A 10,309-nucleotide genomic window follows, 5' to 3' on the forward strand; every position below is an offset into this window, starting at 1 on the left:
TCTGACACAAACTACATTACCCATAAGGCTCTGACAGGCTGAAGTTACAAAGTGAGAAGATAACCTTAGTTGTGCACGGGGTTGGTGAAATTACCATGAAGGTGAACACTGAGAGAAATGTCCTCAAAGTCAGAGTCAAAACTCCTCAAGAAACAGAGAGGGCACATGAACTTGTTTGCTACGGCTTGGATGAAATTGCCAAAGTGCACAAAGTAATTGAACCTGAGAAGTTGCAGAAATTCTTCCCAGAGGTCGAACTTGAGGAATTGAGGAGGCCAGAAGAAGTTGAACTCCTCATTAGCCACCGAGAGGGAAGACTCACTTCGCAGAGGGTGAGAGTTGTAGGAGATCTTGTCTTATGGCAAAGTCCATTGGGTAAGACAATGGGCGGAGCACACCCCGACTTGTTTGAGGAAGTAGAAGCGGCAGCACACGAGTCCAAAACACACTTTGCTCGCTCCATGAGGACAGTTGCTGTCAAGCATGAGGAAATCCTCAGGAGTTCAACACCTGAGGCAGCCCAGTCACAACAGGAGGATGTGGCTCAGGCCGAGTTTACAGCTGCTGGTAACCGCGACTTCCTGGAGTGGTGGAGGTGGGACAGCATCAGAGCTGCATGTGAACCAAGATGTGGAGGATGTCGATGCGGACACTGCCAAGCAGGAGGAAAAGAAATGACCTTGGCAGAGGAGAGGGAGCTTGAGATCATAAAAGAAGGCCTCACCTACATCAGAGAGGAAGCTCACACAAAATCTCCACATTGGGATGCAAGATATCCATGGACTGTAGATCCCACCTCTCTCCCCAACAACAAAGCTGCAGTTCAGGCTACATTCTTGAGGACCATGAGGCAACTGAAGAGAGAACCAGAGTGGCAAGTTGCATATGCAACCCAAATCCATGAGATGGTTGAACGAGGGGCAGCCATAAAACTCACTGAAGAAATCATGAACAAGTGGAAAGGACCAGTGTGGTACGTAAGCCATCTGGTGGCACCATATCCTCATTCAGTGACAACTCCAGTGAGAGTTGTATGGAATAGCAGCCAGAAATTCAAAGGTGTAAGCATGAACAATCTTCTTCTAAAGGGACCAGATGTTCTCAACCCTATCAGAGCTGTACTGCTGAGGTTCAGAGGGGGTGTGCATGCAGCTTTAGGGGACATTAAGAAAATGTACGACTCAGTATGGTTAGAGGAGCGTGAGATGCATTTGCACAGATTCGTTTGGAGGGACAGTCCAGATGAAGAGATAAGTGAATATGCCATCACAAGGGTCAACATCGGAGACAAACCAGCCGGCTGCATTGCACAGGTAGCTATAAGGTTAACAGCAAGCCTGCCCATGTTTGCTCACTTCGAGGATGAACGGCGAGTCCTTGAAGAGGACAGTTATGTGGATGACCTCTTAACCTCCCACAGTGACCTGCAGAAGCTGAACAAAATCACAGCAGGAGTTGAGGAGATCTTGAGAGCTGGAGGATTCTTTCTCAAACCTTGGGTCCGGTCAGGGCAAATTGGGAGGCGAGGCACTGAAGCAGAAGTACTGGAAAGGGAAGTGAAACAAAGTAAAACCTTTATTCTTCCCAATCAAATGAGATATGAAGACAATAAAGCCCTGGGCATTGGGTACCAAGTGGAGGAACACAAACTCTACATGATGACATCAATTAACTTTTCCAAAAGGAAAAAGAAGATGAGAGGTGGCAAGGATCTTCTCAAACAGGAGGTGAGACCTGAGACACCTAACCCGCTGACTAGGAGGGGACTCCTAAGCCAAGTAGCTGGACTGTACAACCCAATTGGCTTAGTTACACCTGCCAAACAGAAAGGGGCAATCCTTGTCAGCAAAGCGTTCCAGGAAGGTTGAGGTGGTAAGCTGACCCACGAAACGTGGGACAAACCTCTTTCAGAAGGCCTCAGAGAAGAAGCCATTCAGCTTTTTGAAGAGTATGTGCAGCTTGGACAGAATAGATTCCAAAGGAGCCTCACACCAGCTGAATGGACAGGTAAACCATGGGGGATCACATTCTCAGACGGGAGTGACAAAACCTATGGAGCTGTGATGTATTTGAGGTGGGAGACAAGTCAAGGAATTGAAGTCCGATTTGTTGAATCGAAAGCCAAGCTTACACCGCTGGATCAAAAGGGAGAAGCAGTCAAAGCTGAGGTCTGTGGAGCTGTCTTTGCAGCCAGGATCAGGAAATATATTGAAAAGCATGGACGAATGGAGATTGAGAGATGGTTCCATCTAGTTGACAGTCAAACAGTCCTGGGGGCCATTCAAAGAGAAAGCTATGGTTACCAGACCTTCTTCGCAAATAGAGTGGGCGAGATCCAGAAGGCTGGACCAGTGCAAGACTGGTGGTGGATACCTGGAGATCTGAACATTGCTGACATCATTACAAGGGGCGGCACTCCTGAAGATCTAAATGAAAATTCCACATGGCAGAATGGACTGGACTTCTTGAAGTGGCCAGTAGAGGAGTGGCCTAAAAAGTCTGCTGGAGAGGTTGCAGCTCATGCCAGGGAGAGTGTAAACAAACTCCAGAGGAAGGCATTCGCAGCTGTATTGACAAGAGCTCAAGCAAAAATGGGCCAGGAAAAGGAAAACCTGCGAGCTCTGCAGGAGAGCCAAAAAAGTGAAGTTCAAGAGGAAAAAACTGCATCAAACCCAAGTCCTCCTCTTCCAAGAAGGAAACCTGCTGGCTGGGTAATCAAAAATCTGGTGGAATTGAGGAAGTTCAGTAGCTTGTCTAAACTGGTCAAGGTCATCGGCTGGGTGTGCAGAGCTGCACATATGTGGCTGGAGAAGAAAGGCCAGCCCAGAGGTCAGTCAAAGTGGGAGGCAATGTCACTGAAGGAAAAGACCAAGGGACCTGTGCTAACTGTAGAAGAATGTGAAGATGCACTCAGAGACCTCTTTCTCGCAGCTCAGGAAGGTGTAACTTTTCCAGACACGACTCTAAGCAGATTAGCAGTGTACAAAGATTTGGAATCTGGACTTCTTGTTTGTGGGGGTAGGATTCAGATGTTTGATGATGACAAGACTGCAGTGCCAGTTTTGCCAGATGAAGCATGGGTGTCTACATTGTTGGCACAAGAAGCCCATAACTCAAACCATGAAGGAGTGGCGGGGACCCTTCTCAGAATGAGGAAAAAAGCCTGGGTGATAAAAGGCAGAAGACATGCCAAAAAAATAGTAAACAGCTGTGTGGTCTGCAGGAAAAACAAGGCAAGGCAGTGTCAACAAATCATGAGTGAACCACCAGAGCAAACAGACACAGCTGCACCATTTGAATTCACAACCATGGACCTGTTCGGCACTTATGAAGTGAGGGATGAAGCAAAGAAAAGAGTCAGATGCAAAGTGTGGGGAATTGTGTTCTGTTGCATGGCCTCCAGAGCCATACACACTGATGTGGTGAGTGACCAGTCATCGAAAGGATTCCTGCTGGCTTACCAGAGGTTCACTTCACTGAGGGGATTGTGAAGAATTTAAAGTTAAAAAGCAATGTTAATGTGTTTAATAATCACTCCTAGTGGTGGATATAATGTTATAACATGTTTGTTTGGAAAAGTGTTAAATCATAAAAGTATAATCATTCTATGTATCAAACTATAAAATACAGTTACTGAATGTTTTGAGGGAAAGAGAGAGACCTTTGAGACAGGCTTTTCAGATCCGAAAACAACTGTATGATAATGTGATGAGTTTGGTGAGCTGACTTCAGGAACGTGGGGTGTTAACAGTGGGGGAAGGAGACGTATTGATCAAACAGAGATGTAGATGAAGACAGCCCTAAGAAAACATGGGGGTCGGTTAAACGCAGTTTTATGAGGAGGAGGACAGGTCGGACCAGAGGACACTATTCAGACATTATGCGGATCACTTAGACCAATGGAGAGCATTGTCCGAGGACAGGAGGAGACAATCGGATTCCAGCCAATCACAAAGCTGATAATGGACTTTTGAAAGTAAACTACTGACTTTTGGGTATAAAAACATTGTTCGGAGAGATGTTGTTCAGTTCTTGGCGATCCTCTTTACTGTAAACTGGCGTTTGTAGGCCGGTAGGGGGGGAGAGTCTTTGAACTCGGTTTCGCGATTCCTTACTGTCGACAGTGTAATTCAGTTTGTAATTGTCTTTTTAGCATTTGTGAATTATAAATACTTTTTCATTGTAAGCCGGATCCAGCTGATTTTTTTTAGCGTGACTTCGTTGCTCAAACAACAACGAAAGAGCGAGAGGTCCGCGGCCTCCTGCGAGCAGAGGTCTCACTCCATTACAGGATACCCCAGGAATCTGTGGTCAGACGCTGGCACTAACTTTGTTGAGGCCAAGCCTGCTCTGAAGCAGCTTCACAAATTTTTGGACCAACTGAACAAGTCTGAGCTTGAAGAAAATGCTGCCAAGCATGGAACAGAGTGGTCTTGGCGGATCCACCCTGCAGACTCTCCCCATAGGAATGGGGCAGCTGAGGTAGTTGTCAAGATTGTGAAGCGGACCTTGAGCAACCTTGGTGGAGACGGAGGTTTCACCTGGGGGGAATTCCAAACATTTCTCTTCGTGGCAGCCAACCTCGCAAATGAGAGACCCATCGATGCCAGAACTCAAAGCAGGGAAGAATGTGTGGAGTATATCACCCCCAATTCTCTGTTGCTAGGACGGGCCAGTCCAAAGGGTGACCCAGGAGACTTCAAGTTTGACGGCTACCCATACAAAAGACTCCAAAGTATTCAAGGAGAGGTCAGCAGATTCTGGAAGAAGTGGTGCCAGTTGGCTGGTCCTAATCTGTTTGTAAGAAACAAGTGGCACACCAAGGAGCGAAATGTTGCAGTAGGAGATTTGGTATGGCTGGCTGACCAAAATGCCCTGAGAGGTCAGTACAAGGTGGCTAGAGTGGTCAGTGTCAACGCTGATAGGAAAGGCATCGTAAGGCATGTATATGTGAGAACCTTTCCCAGCTACCCCGTCCCAGTCACGAAGCCAAACAAAGGAGAGATCACAAAAACAAACAAGGAAGGAACCAACAGGCTCTGAACAAAAATCCCTGCAACAATTCTGCATAGGGATGTCAGACGCCTAGTCATCCTACTACATTACATTACATTACATTACAGTCATTTAGCAGACGCTTTTATCCAAAGCATCTTACAATAAGTGCATTCAACATTGGTAATCAAAAGAACTACTCGTCACCAGAAGTCATAAGTACATTTCCTTTTCCAAACAAGCATCTAAGAGCATGAAGCAGAGCATAACTCAGAGCCAAAGTACAGTGCAGAAACAAGAAAAACAGTTAGTGCTATAAGTAATACGAATACAATAAGTGCAACAAGCTAGTATGAAAACAATAAGCACTAAGTGGAAGGCTCAGGGTAGCACTTCCTGAAGAGGTGGGTTTTCAGCCTGCGCCGAAAGATGGGCAGCGACTCCGCTGTCCTGACGTCAGTGGGAAGTTCATTCCACCACTGTGGGGCCAGGACAGAAAACAGCCGTGACCGGGTCGATCGGCCGCCAGGACCTCTGAGCGATGGGGCAACCAATCACCCCGAGGCAGCAGAGCGAAGTGGTCGGGCGGGGGTGTAAGGCTTGACCGTGGCCTGGAGATAGGAAGGAGCTGTTCCTTTCACTGCCCTGTAGGCTAGCACCAGAGTCTTAAACTGGATGCGAGCTCTTACAGGTAGCCAGTGTAGAGAACGGAGAAAGGAAGTTGTGTGGGAGAACTTGGGGCGATTGAACACCAGGCAAGCTGCAGCTTTCTGGACAAGCTCCAGAGGTCTGATGGCTGACGCCGGGGCTCCGGCGAGTAGTGAGTTGCAGTAGTCCAGGCGGGAGATGACAAGAGCCTGGATGAGAACCTGCGCCGTCTCGTCAGTCAGGAAGGGACGAATCCTTCTGATGTTGTAGAGCAGGAATCTGCAGGAGCGTGTAACGGATGAAATGTTATGATGAAATAACAGTTGGTCATCCAGGGTCACACCCAGGTTCCTCGCAGTCCGAGTTGGCGTCACCACGGTATCATCAATGGTGATGGACAGGTCCTGGTGTGGGCAACCCTTCCCCGGGAGGAACAGTAGCTCAGTTTTGTCTAGGTTGAGCTTGAGGTGGTGTGTCGTCATCCACTTCGAGATGTCAGCCAAACACGCAGCGATGCGCGTCTCCACTTGGGTGTCACCGGGGGGAAATGACAAGACCAGCTGGGTGTCATCGGCATAACAATGGTAGGAGAAGTCATGTGAGCGAATAACAGAACCCAGAGATGTTGTGTAGAGCGAGAAGAGAAGGGGGCCCAGGACTGACCCTTGCGGAACCCCCGTAGTCAGCATGCGTGGTTCCGACACGGCCCCCCTCCAGGTCACCTGGTAGGATTGACCCGTCAGGTAGGATGCAAACAGGGAGAGTGCAGAGCCTGAGACGCCCATCCCCTCGAGGGATGAGAGGAGGATTTGATGGTTCACAGTGTCAAACGCCGCAGACAAGTCCAGGAGAATCAGGACAGAGGAGAGAGAGTTAGCTCTCGCGGCGTGAAGCGACTCTGTCACCACAAGGAGGGCCGTCTCTGTCGAGTGACCCACTTTGAACCCGGACTGGTGGGGGTCCAAAAGGCTGTTTTGGTGGAGATAGGAAGACAGTTGGTTAAAGACAGCACGTTCAAGTGTTTTGGATAGAAAGGGTAGAAGAGAAACCGGTCTGAAGTTCTTGACATCAGAGGGGTCAAGTGATGGTTTCTTCAGAAGGGGGGTGACTCTGGCGGCCTTGAAGGCCGTGGGAAAGCATCCTGAAACAAGAGATGTGTTGATGAGGTGGGTGAGGAAAGGAAGGAGTTCAGTCGCACTATCCATTAAAGAACAACCAGAGGCTTGAAAGACTGGTGTGACATCCCTGGGTTTAAAAAACCAGGAGCTCAAATGGGAGGTGTTGAGACAAAACGGTGGAACTCCCTGGAATTTTGCCATTTTTCAAGTTTAATTTCAGTTCCTCATCAGATCAGCTCACTTGACTTTGCCTAAAAGACTGCAAGTCCCATAATTCACCACCAGCAGGGCAGTGCAGGCTGCTCATTACTTTGAGTTGGAACACCTGCAATTGGAAGGTCTCTCTCAGCAAACATTTCAGCAGAGAGAGAGAGCCAAGGAAGGATTCAACTCATGGTACAACCAAAGAAGCCACTGGTACTGCAACAATACTTTTGTTGTAGTGATTGTTTGGTATTGGGAGTGGTTCTAAAGTCATTGATGGTGGGATGTATTGTTTGATGAATTTTACAGTGGTAAAATGCCAGCATGCATATCGGTTTGCTGAATGCGTGTGAGTTTGGCTTTTTGTTTGAGTGTACTTGGTTGATAGTTCAATTTGTATTGATAGTTTGATGTGCTTTCTTGAAACACCAGTGCTGCATACTGTTTGCATTAATTTGTTGGATTGAAATTGTTTGAAGTTTATTTACATTTCTGTATAACTTTAGCTTTTTGTGTTTTGAAGGTTTTCAACCTGATGGACCAACCAGTCAACAAATAAGGAAAAAATAAATATTGAACTTTGTTGGAAAGAGTTGTTCCGTGCGTCCTTTGGGGTTCATGTACCAGGCCATTTCAAGTTGGGCAAGAGTTGAACAAACACCTAGGAACTTGACAGTATGACAACAGCAAATCAATCAACTCTGCTGATCCCCTGCACTATTTCAGAGTATTGACTGTGGTAAACAATTGGCCATTCGCTAAGTCCCCGCCCCTCGAACGCAGACTAAAATAGAACTCACCAGAACCGCCTTGGTTTATCTTTCCACTTTTTCAACAATCACCAAATCTGGTTTTGACGAAAAATACCCTAAATTCACTGCCTTGGGTGTGAATATTTCTTCAGGGAGTGCAGTTAGTGACAGTGTGGGCTCCGTGCTAGCTCTGACAGCTCGACTGATCAGCTAACAAAGGGGCGCCGCTGAGCAAAAACTGAATTGCTGTCTGCAGGTTAATGGACACCATGAAAAACACATTGGGCCACAGAACCACAGCGGTGGCTCTTCAGTTGGGGCTGCTCTACAACCCATCAGAGGCCCTGAAGATAGGACTGGTGGACCAGCTGGTACCTGAAGACCAGATCCTCACCACAGCCAAGCAGACCATGACCAAGTGGTTGGCTATTCCAGGTATATTGGCACCTTTCATGCATGACCAGTGAACTTGCCAGTCTAGCTACATTTTTGTACTCTTCCACTTGTGGTACTTTAGCTTCAGTGTGCGTAGTCACATGTAAGACTAAGTTGTTACTACCTATTGATGCTACCAATAAAAGTACCACCGCCAGCATTAATGTAGGGGTAAAAAAAACAGAGACTTCACTTCACCTTTGGAATCGCTGCGCTAATTGTTCATCTGTCCACTTCACAGACCACGCCAGAGCGATCACCAAGTCCATGATGAGGGAGCCAACCATCGACAATCTGACGTCCAACAGAGAGGCTGGCATCAAACACTTTATCAACATCATCACCAAATGCCCAGAAGTCGCTGGGCATGTATATGGAGATGCTTAAAAAGAGAAGGGGCTAGAGGAGAGAGCGGAAACTTATAGGAACACTAAGGTCCCTAAATTAAAACCACGTATCATTTATAAGAGGAATCTTAAACATTTTAATGAACAAGGGTTTTATCATGATTTGTTTAATTTTAAAATTCGGATCATTTAAAATTTAAATGATCCGAGGAGATTTTGGAAAACTATAAAATCCCTCTGTGAGCAAGAACTCACAAGCTTTACCTGCTTTTATTATGAAGGATTCTGTCGCTGTTCATGACAAAATGGAGGTACTGAATTGTTTTAACAAACACTTCATATATTCTGGTTCTCTGTTTGACTCTTGTTGTCCAAGGTCTGTGAAACCCTGTACTGGTGTTCCAGTTTATACTGGTCAGCCTTTTAATTTTACCCCATTTTCTGTGCAGGAAGTTCATCAAGCCCTAAAAAGCTTAGATAATAGGAAATCTTCAGGGCCTGATTGTATAGACCTTTACTTTTTGAAATTGGCTGCTGATTTTGTTGCAGAGCCACTTGCATATCTTTTTAATCTGCAATGAAAAATAACGAAATACCAATGAAATGGAAATCTGCCTTTGTTCACCCACTGTTTAAAGGTGGTGACCCAGCTAGTTAAATAACTATAGGCCAGTATCTAATTTATCTGTACTTTATCTGTACTTCTTGAAGCTCTTGTGAGCAAACAACTTAAGGAGTTCTTATACACCAATGCCATTTTATCAACCGAACAGTCAGGCTTTAGGAAAAACATAGCACTATTACAGCTGCACTGAAAGTGGTAAATGACATTTCTGTTGCTCTTGACAAGAAGCAACATTGTGCGTCACTATTTATTGATCTGTCTAAAGCATTTGACACAGTTGACCATGATGTTTTAAGGCTAAGGCTCCTCAACTCGGGGCTCTCGGAGCAAACGGTTGCTTGGTTCACGAGCTACCTTGAGAATAGGTCTTAGTGCATCAGATATGAGGGTCTATCCTCTGATATTGCAACCGTCTATAAAGGTGTGCCACAAGGCTCTGTATTACGTCCACTTTTATTTACGGTTTATATAAATAATCTGGGCCAAAATGTGGTGGACGCTAACTTTCACTTTTATGCTGACGACACTGTGATATATTGCTGTGCGTCAACTCTTGTGCAGGCAATTGATCTCTTGCAAAATGCTTTCAATGTTGTTCAAAATACCCTTTATCAACTGAAACTGGTTCTAAATACAGGTAAGACAAAACTTATGTTTTAAAACTATCGGAGTAGGCCACAGAATATCCCTTTGGTGGTCACTCTTGAAGGAAGTGAAATAGAAGTTGTTCACTCTTATAAATATCTGGGTATTTTGATTGATGACTCCCTCACTTTTCAGCCACATGTGCAGTTCCTGGTGAAAAAGTTGAGGTTAAAACTGGGTTTTTATTTTCAAAATAAGCTGTGCTTTTCAACTAAAGTAAAAAAGCGACTAGTTGCTGCTACTTTTTTACCTGCGTTGGACTATGGTGATCTTCTTTATAAGCATACCTCTGCTAACTGTCTTCGTATGGTAGACACAGCTTACCATGGTTCACTGCAGTTCATTACCAATTGTAAAGCTCTGACTCACCACTGTGAGTTATACTCTCGGGTAGGATGGCCCTCTTTGGCCACCCGTAGGCTCTGTCATTGGTACACCTTCATTTATAAGGCAATCCTTGGTCTGCTCCCAAACTACCTGTGTGTCTTCATCATGCTGAAACGTGTCAGACAATACTCCTTGTGTTCTCAGGACTTCTTT

Source organism: Cebidichthys violaceus, unplaced genomic scaffold, assembly GCF_023349555.1.
Source record: "Cebidichthys violaceus isolate CVI_PGR_0920_01 unplaced genomic scaffold, fCebVio1.0.p SCAF_75, whole genome shotgun sequence".
Taxonomy (NCBI): Eukaryota; Metazoa; Chordata; class Actinopteri; order Perciformes; family Stichaeidae; genus Cebidichthys; species Cebidichthys violaceus.